Here is an 8,788-nt window from a genome sequence, read left to right as displayed (position 1 = left end):
AGAAGGCCATATGCGTAAAGAGTGTCGCAAGAGTATGCAGTCGAAAAAAGCTAATGCGAGTGAAGGTAAAAACAGGACGGCTATGGTTTCCAACTCGCTATTAGCAAACTCATGTTTTCACTCTCAGAACGGCGAAAGTTTGTGGTACGTCGACTCAGGCGCAACGTCACATATGACCATATGGGCACTACCACAAACAAGCGTGAGCTAAAAGTGAGAATGTGTTAGTGTGCCTAATTCATTTTGCATGCTGTCGTGTTCTAATCGCTACGCTCTCGCTTGTATACGTACACGCGACGCTTCCGCTTTTTTAGCACCTGCTAACTCTCTGCCCATGCCTGCATATGACAAATGATCAGCGGTTGCTTTCAAACGAAAGAGCGGCAGAGCACAGCGAAGTGATTTTGGCAAATAAAGAACGAGTGACTGTCAAAAGTGTAGGCGATGTCAGCCTAATTCTGAACGTAAACAAAAGAAAAATTGCAACTAATGTTCGAAATGTGGAGTATGTTCCTAACCTTTGCGCTAATCTTTTGTCAGTGCGGCAAATAACAANCAACAAAGCAAAACAAAAAGGTGGTGTTCTAAGGCAATGAGTGTAAGATTTTCGAATCGAAGGGCGAATTGATTGCAACAGCGTATGCGCATAGCGATTTGTATAAGTTAGACTGCGAAAAATTCTAGTTGGTAGAGCAATGACAACGATTGACAGCTTTGAGCTTTGGCATCGTAGGTTGGCACATATTTGTAAACAAAGCATGAAGCAGGTGCAGAATTCAACTGTCGGAGTTAATTACAACGGCGCAAATGATAAAGGGTGTTTTGTGTGCTGTAAAGGTAAACAAACTAGAACAATTGATAAATCTGCTGGAACACGCGCACAGAATTTATTGGACATAGTACATTCCGACGTTCTTGGTCCAATTAGCACAAAGTCGTTCAGCGGTGCAAGATTTTTGTTGGTGTTTGTTGATGATTTTTCTCGAAAGGTTTTTGCTATACCAATCGTGCGCAAATCCGACGTATTTGATAAATTCAAGCAATTCAAGAGCGAAGTCGAGACACAGTGTGGCCGTAAAATTAAAGTGCTAAGAACGGACAACGGCACTGAATATTGCAATGAGCAGTTTATAAAGTTAATGCGCGAATGTGGTATTGTTCATCAAAAGACCGCTCCATACACGCCTGAACAAAACGGTGTGGCTGAGCGGATGAACCGCACATTGATTGAACGTGACAGGTGTATGTTGCTAGACTCTGGTCTGGGAAACATATTCTGGGCAGAAGCTGCAAATACAGCAGCGAACTTATTAAGTCGCATTCCTTGTAGAGGCAACAATCGAAGTCCGGAAGAAATGTGGTCTGGTGTAAAACCGGATTTAAAGCATTTACGCATATTTGGTTGTACGGCGATGGTTCATATACCGAAACAGAAACGGTTGATGGTTGATGCTTGATGCAAAATCAGATGAGTGTACATTTGTTGGGTATTGCACTGCTTCTAAAGCATACCGACTTTACCGAAAATCTGATTTTAAATTTATTGTGAGCCATGACATTACGTTTTTTGAAAATACAAGCAACTCAACAAAGCATACAGAACCGAATTTGTTTGTTGATATTGGTGATGCAAGGGAAGTTTGCGACGTTGACAATTCAGGGGAGGAAAATGAAAATGAGTTGTCAGATGTCAACAAATCTTCTGACAGTGAATATGATACTCCAGATGAAAACGAAGTTCAGCACACAATTTACAACCACAAAATGTGTCCAGTTCGTCGTTCGGAGCGTATTGCAGGCAAGGCAAAAAAGAATTTGTTGTTGAGTGCGGTGTCTGATGCTGATTACCCTGTTTGTGTTGAAGAGGCGTTAAGTAGTGCTGAAGCGTGCGCTTGGAAATGCTCGATGGAAGAGGAGATCGATTCTCTTAAATCAAACAACACTTGGGTGCTTACGAATTTGCCTGCGGTAAAAGAGCTGTAAATTCGAAGTGGGTTTTTAATATTAAACATAATGCTGATGGAGCGCTTGTTCGTTACAAAGCAAGGCTTGTTGTAAAGGGTTGCTCGCAGAATCAGGGCATTGACTATTCGGAAACATTGTCACCTGTGGTGAGATACAATTCACTACGTTTTTTGTTCGCAACGGCGGCGAAGTATGACTTGTCAGTGCATCAATTAGATGCGGTAACTGCATTCTTGAATGGCGAGCTTCAAGAAGAAGTGTACATGAAGTAGCCTGAAGGCTACGATGACGGGTCAGGCAGAGTTTGTCGGTTGATAAAGTCTTTGTACGGTTTGAAGCAAGCAAGTAAAGTTTAGAACGATAAACTGAACACGGTGCTTATCAGTCTGGGGCTTATTAGAAGTGATGTCGATCAATGTATCTACTATTGCGTGAACGAATGTACCATGGTGTATGTGGCGATTTACGTCGACGACGTCTTGGTGTTCTCCAATGACATAAAGGCTACGCAGCGTATTAAGAACGAGTTGTCTTCTAGATTTAAATGAAAGACATGGGTTCAGCTTCATCGGTGCTTGGCATGCGAGTTCAACGCGATGAGGTAAAGAAGCTTGTTAAAGTTGATCAGTCTGTATATATTTGCAGTGTATTGAATCGTTTCGGAATGGACGATTGTAATGCTGTTTCAACGCCACTCGACTTGTCGCAAAAGCTAACTGCAGAAATGTGTCCACAAACGGAAGACGCAAAGAAAGAAATGGAAAATGTTCCATATATGGAAGCAATTGGTTGTCTTCTGTATGCTGCGCAAAATACACGTCCCGATATCAGCTTTGCAGTCAATTTGCTGAGTCGTTTCTCACAAAATACTGGCAAAGCGCATTGGCTTGCAGGGAAGCGTGTGATGCGGTATTTGAAGGGGACTGTTGTCAAAGGCATCGTTTATCAGAAATCAGCTGAAGGTCTTACTGGTTTTTGCGATGCTGACTGGGCAGGAGATCTTGACGAAAGACGATCAACGTCTGGTTACGTGTTTGTTATGCAGGGTGGAGCAATTTCTTGGTCTACGCATAGGCAACGGACGGTTGCATTGTCATCAACTGAAGCAGAGTTAATGTCAGTAGTGGGTGCGATGCAAGAAATGATTTGGTTGAATCGGCTAGTATCGGAGTTGATTCCTGGCGTTCAAAAGGCAACAACACTTTATTGTGACAACAAGAGCGCAATCCACATTGTTCGCAACCACAATTTTTCACCTCGAACCAAACATGTGGATATAAAGGTGAAATTCGTACAAGAGAAGCTTGAGAATAAATCCGTTAAGCTGGAGTACATTTCTACAAGCGACATGTTGGCAGATAGTTTGACGAAAGCGGTACCAGCAGTTAAGAATGAATTTATAAATGCCAAGTTAGGCTTACAGTAAAGCTATGTAACTAGTAACTGAATTTCTAAACGAAAATATATCAGGTTGAAGTAATATTTGTAAACTTGAAGCTAAATATTTTGCAACGTTGCCANATTGTTTGCTGTAAAGGTAAACAAACTAGAACAATTGATAAATCTGCTGGAACACGCGCACAGAATTTNTTTTTAAATGACTTCGACTGGTCACATAGTGAAGGTGGTAGTGATTTTTCAGATGATGATAGCATTGCTGACCCGAACGTCACTATATCGGCAATTCGACAAACTGCTGGATCGGATAGTGATGATAGTGCAGGGGAAACCGCGGTAAATGAAGGAAATACTGGTGAGAACCCTGCTGAGGGTACTGGCGAAGACATTTCAATGTATGACATAGGTGACGGTGAAACTGTTTTGGGCGATCGTGCCCGTTGGCCCGAATACGCCACATTATTTTCGAATACGAAAATTGATAAAGGTGCTGTTCAGTTTTAAAAAACATTGTGGAAGCGACAAAACCTGCAAGTAAAAGAAAGCTGGGTTCATTTTCGCGGTAATGACCTTCTTACTCCCGAAATCATGGCGTTAGATACGCCGTATCAGTTTTTGTAATTTTTTGTAACCGACGATATAATTTCGGATATCGTAAATCAAAGTAATATACAGCGTGGCGACGAATAACTGTTACCCAGGTTTTTTTGAGAAATAAAAGGGTCCTTTAAAGATTTTGCGAAAAAAGTATTTTATTGATAATTTTCTACAGATTTTACTTTAGTTGCATTAATTAGTTTTTAAATTTTAATCCTTATTTACATTTGCCAGCAGTGTAAACTTTGAGAGAAAAGTTCATTTGGCACGCAAGTCTTTTTCAGGTGTATTTTTTCTTAGGCTTTGTATAAAAAAAGTACAAAAAAGAAAAAAACTGTATAAGGTTGGTCGAATGAATGACCGTCCTAGTCACCAGTTCCGAGTCTATTCGATTTTTGAGTATGAGGCCTTAGGTTGGACAGAAGGGGGAGTATAAGGGACTCAAAATGGAGAAAATTAGCCTACGGTTACAGAAGATATGGAATAAATTAACTGACGAAGACCTGCGTGCCAAATGAACTTTCCTCTCAAAGTTTACACTGCTGGCAGATGTAAATAAGGATTAAAATTTATAAACTAATTAATGCAACTAAAGTAAAATCTGTGGAAAAATAACAATAAAATACTTTTTTCGCAAAATCTATAAAGGACTCTTTTATTTCTCAAAAATATCTGGGTAACAGTTATTCGTCGCCACGCTGTACATATCTCCAAAAATGGAGTTTTTTATGAATAAAAATAGTTTCTTAAAGATGTTTTTCACATGACAAAACGGTTTAAGCTTAAAAAATTTACATAAAAATATTACAAAAAAAAAATTGAACGGAATCTAAATAATGTGATTTTTGATGCTGTTTTTTTTTAACTTTTTTCAAAGATTGGTATAAGAAAAACTTGAATAAATGAACCTATTACTCTTCCGATTTACACTTGTGAGGTATCCCTGGAAATGTCTCACCCTTTTTATTTATTTGCTAATAAACTTATTGAAAGGATGAAAGAGAAAATCCCACGAACTTCATTTATGTAGATATTTTAAGCCTAATCTGTTTTGTCATCTAAGGGGACTTTTTCACAAAGTTCTTTAAGAAACTATTTTTATTCATAATAAACTCCGTTTTTGGAGGTATTTTCAAATCGGTCCAGCTCGCTTAAATCTTAATATTTTTCCGAAATATTTTGGTGGACGTCTTAAAATATAATACATTTTGTAATCCCGGCGGAAAAACCGCATTTTTTTTGGTGATACAGTCTAATGTACATACTAGGGATGTTCATTTTTCGGGTTTTTCCGATCCCGGGTTTTCGGGATGGCGTGGTCATAATCCCGGATTCCCGGGATTTAGATATTCATTACTTTTCAACAACTTGAATCGAAAAAATTGCTTCTATATTATTTGAGAAACTCTCGTACCATGGAATAAATAATAATAAATGGGTTTGAAACCTACTTTTTTATTTAAAGTGGCGTTTTTATTTTTTCTCTCTGGCCGCGGGATTTATTTTGAAGGACATTGTAATTTCAAAGATATGATTAATTCCAAAAATTGTAAAAAAATTCTATGCAATGTAGAATAAAAATATGGGTAACAAATGCAATAGGACTTTAGATTTTAAAAAATTAGAATTTTTGGATTCAAGAAAAAAAAATTATTTTTGCCTAAAAATTAAATTTTTTTTTTTAATTCATAAAAAATCCAAAACGGAAAAAAGTGTCACGTAAAGTCACATAATCTATGAACAAAATGAGACATACATCATGAAATTTAATATTTTAGGCAAAAAATATTTTTTTTCTTCATACATTTATTTTTACCCGCAAAACTGTTGATTATATAGAAAAACGTTATATGAACAGATTAAAGGAATTGTAATTTTTAATTTTTTTAAATTTGTTTGAGCAAAATCGGACTACTGGTTCTCGAGTTATGTCAAAAAAAAGACCACCAAAGGTGACAATTTCCCCTATATGATAGTTACTAACTTCAAATCGATAAATCTCGATTCCTAGACGTGACCCAGCGAAACGCCGGGCCACGTATAACTTGTTTTTGACCGATATAACATTTTCCGTTGGTTTCATCCCATCCCGATTTTGACTGTCGCATAGTGTAATTTGTTTATAATCTGAACGATTTTCATCCTATTATTATCATAAATCAGTAACAGTAAGTCTCGCCTTCAATTTCGTAATTACTACGTACCGATCGAGTAACATTTACCAAAGTTATATCGAAAACCTTAAGTGAATCTCCAGTTTTTTTTATGTATCTTCAATTGTATAAAAAACTTTTAGATAAAAGAGTCGGATTACATAAAAGTGTGCCAGGGAGTGACTTTTTTCGGTCAAGCTGAATGCAAAGCACTATCGTCCAATTGGAGAGTCCTCAAAAGTATTTCCCAGGATACGTTAAATCCTTTTTAACATAATGCAATTAACTAAAATATCTATGTATATCTAAATACTTATTGCACGTCTCCTACTTTCATATAACGGCAAATTTAGAAACCGCGAAAAATGTGCTTCTTCGGTGACTAATGAAACCATTCCGCACCAATTTTCAAGACTGCATAAATGGACTTAAAATGGACGTTTCTCACCCTAATTGTATTATGTTAATGTATATAAATACTTATATGCTTGAAACTGGTATTAACATATGAAACGAATCATAATCTTTGACAATACATGTTTGATTTCATTCACCATGATCTTGAAAACTGGCCAACTCGGCGTGACCAAGTCCATGGTCCTTTTAATATTATATAAACATCCGAAAACATTGAAACGTTTGCAAATAAATCTCGTCTCACCTTTTTGTATTGTTCATTTGGTTGCTTAAGTAATGAACAATTGAAAATTCATAAGGGATAATTATAGTTTTTGTAAGTTTTATCTTTATATCCTAAAAACTTTAAGACTTATTGAAAAATCATAAATGAACGTGAGGTACTAAATTTAATAACCCTTAATTTAATATATCGTCCTGTTTATAACAATAAAGCATTTCATAGATATTACAAGGCAAAGTTTCATTTTCAAAATTCATACACTTTGATTCAATTGCGCGGGCTAAAGATCAGTTTTAAATTAATCTTTCTTGGCCAATAACAATTGGCTTAGACCTAAGACATCATAATATTACTTTTACAATGCGGTCAAATGACTTTTATTTTTCCCCATACAAAATCGACCCAGCCTAATACACATACTTCGTCTCTAAGCACATTTCTCTGAATTTTTTAAATCATTTTTAAATTACTGACGTCAGAGTGAAAAACTAAAGCGCGGTTTACTATATTTGGCCCATGGTTTCGCGAATATATTGATATTTGTGTTTAAAATTTACTATCGCGCGATGTTATATGTATATGAGCTAGACATTTTAAAAAAATATTAATTTTTGAATAAAAAAAGAAATATAGCCGACACTGGTCAAGAAAAGGAGTTTCTATTATTGCCATCAGTGCAAATTACAAGTCCCGAGAAGCGCGGGTTACTTGCCAAGAATCCCGGGATTTCGAGACCTTAAAAGTCCGGGTCCCCGGGATTAATATTCCTAGTACATACGTGTACATGTATTTTTGAATTTTAATAAAATACGGCAAATAGCGAAATCGGCTAAAACGGCTAACTTTTTTTTTGCAAAACGGCTAATAAATCGGTTGCTGGCTAAATCGAATTTTGTCCGGCTGTTTGCTATCGCAACCGGCTAAACCTAGCCGGAAAACGGCTCAACTGGCAACACTGAAGAGGGCAACGAATTTTACTAATACAGTTGTCCACAAAATAATAGGAGTGCGATATTTTGACCAGTTTTGGCTATTTGTCTTTTGTTTATTTAATGTTTATTATTTTTTTATAAAAGCCTAGCTGGCTATACAACAAACACCATATAAATTCAGATTTTAAACTTTGTATAAAAATTATAAAAATTTTGCAATTTTTCACCCAAATTTCAAACTTTTTAATCAGAATCTTTAGAAAAAATTCTGGTATGCAGTTTTGTAGCACATTCAATTCTAGTCTGAAGAAGTGCAAGTTTCAAGCGGCTAAAAAATTCCGTTGATTTTTGGCAATTTTTTTGCTGGCAGTGTCCTCCATATAAAAGAAAATTGTCGACATACTTTGTATAGAAAAAACGTGAAACACCTTTAACCAAACCAGCTCTGAAGGAAAACGAAAAATTGATATAAAATGCTGTCCAGGAAATGGAAAATAAATTTTATTTTTAAGCTTTCATTTGAAAAAAATTTTAAAATTGCATTTAGATGTAGAATATGCTATATTTTTACAAAAAATTTATATTAAATAAACAAAAGGAAAACTAAATACTAAGGATTGAAAGGGTGCGCAATTCAAATGACGAGGAGTGTATATGAGCAGAGGTGATCACTACTACAAGTAAACGCGAGCAGAAAGTGTGATCCCTGCCAGCCAAAAGTAGTGAAAAATCTGGTGAAACCGGTGAAAAGTCTGGTTAATTTTGTATTAGTTTACCCCTGTACGTGTGAGCCTTGCATCACTGTCGCACTCATTCAGATACTTCGTAAGGAAAGCATATAGCTGCACTCGTCTAGCATTGCCCACTTCAGCCGGCGCAGGGTTGCATTCTCTTTATAGCGAATTCAAAATAACCTTAAAAACCTTAAATAAAAAATCTAAAATTTTTTTTCGATTTTTATTTTGCAAAATTTATTTTTCAAAATGCATTGTTAACCTAATATACATAGTTCGTAATCAACATTATGAATAAAAATTATAATTAACATTAATAATAAAGATATTTTTACATNCGGCGCAGGGTTGCATTCTCTTTATAGCGAA

Source organism: Rhagoletis zephyria, unplaced genomic scaffold (genome assembly GCF_001687245.7).
Source record: "Rhagoletis zephyria isolate East Lansing unplaced genomic scaffold, Rhagoletis_zephyria_1.1 Rzeph_scaffold_07073, whole genome shotgun sequence".
In the NCBI taxonomy this organism is placed as follows: domain Eukaryota; kingdom Metazoa; phylum Arthropoda; class Insecta; order Diptera; family Tephritidae; genus Rhagoletis; species Rhagoletis zephyria.
The sequence above is the reverse complement of the archived record's forward strand: the minus strand, read 5'-3'. Positions refer to the sequence as shown.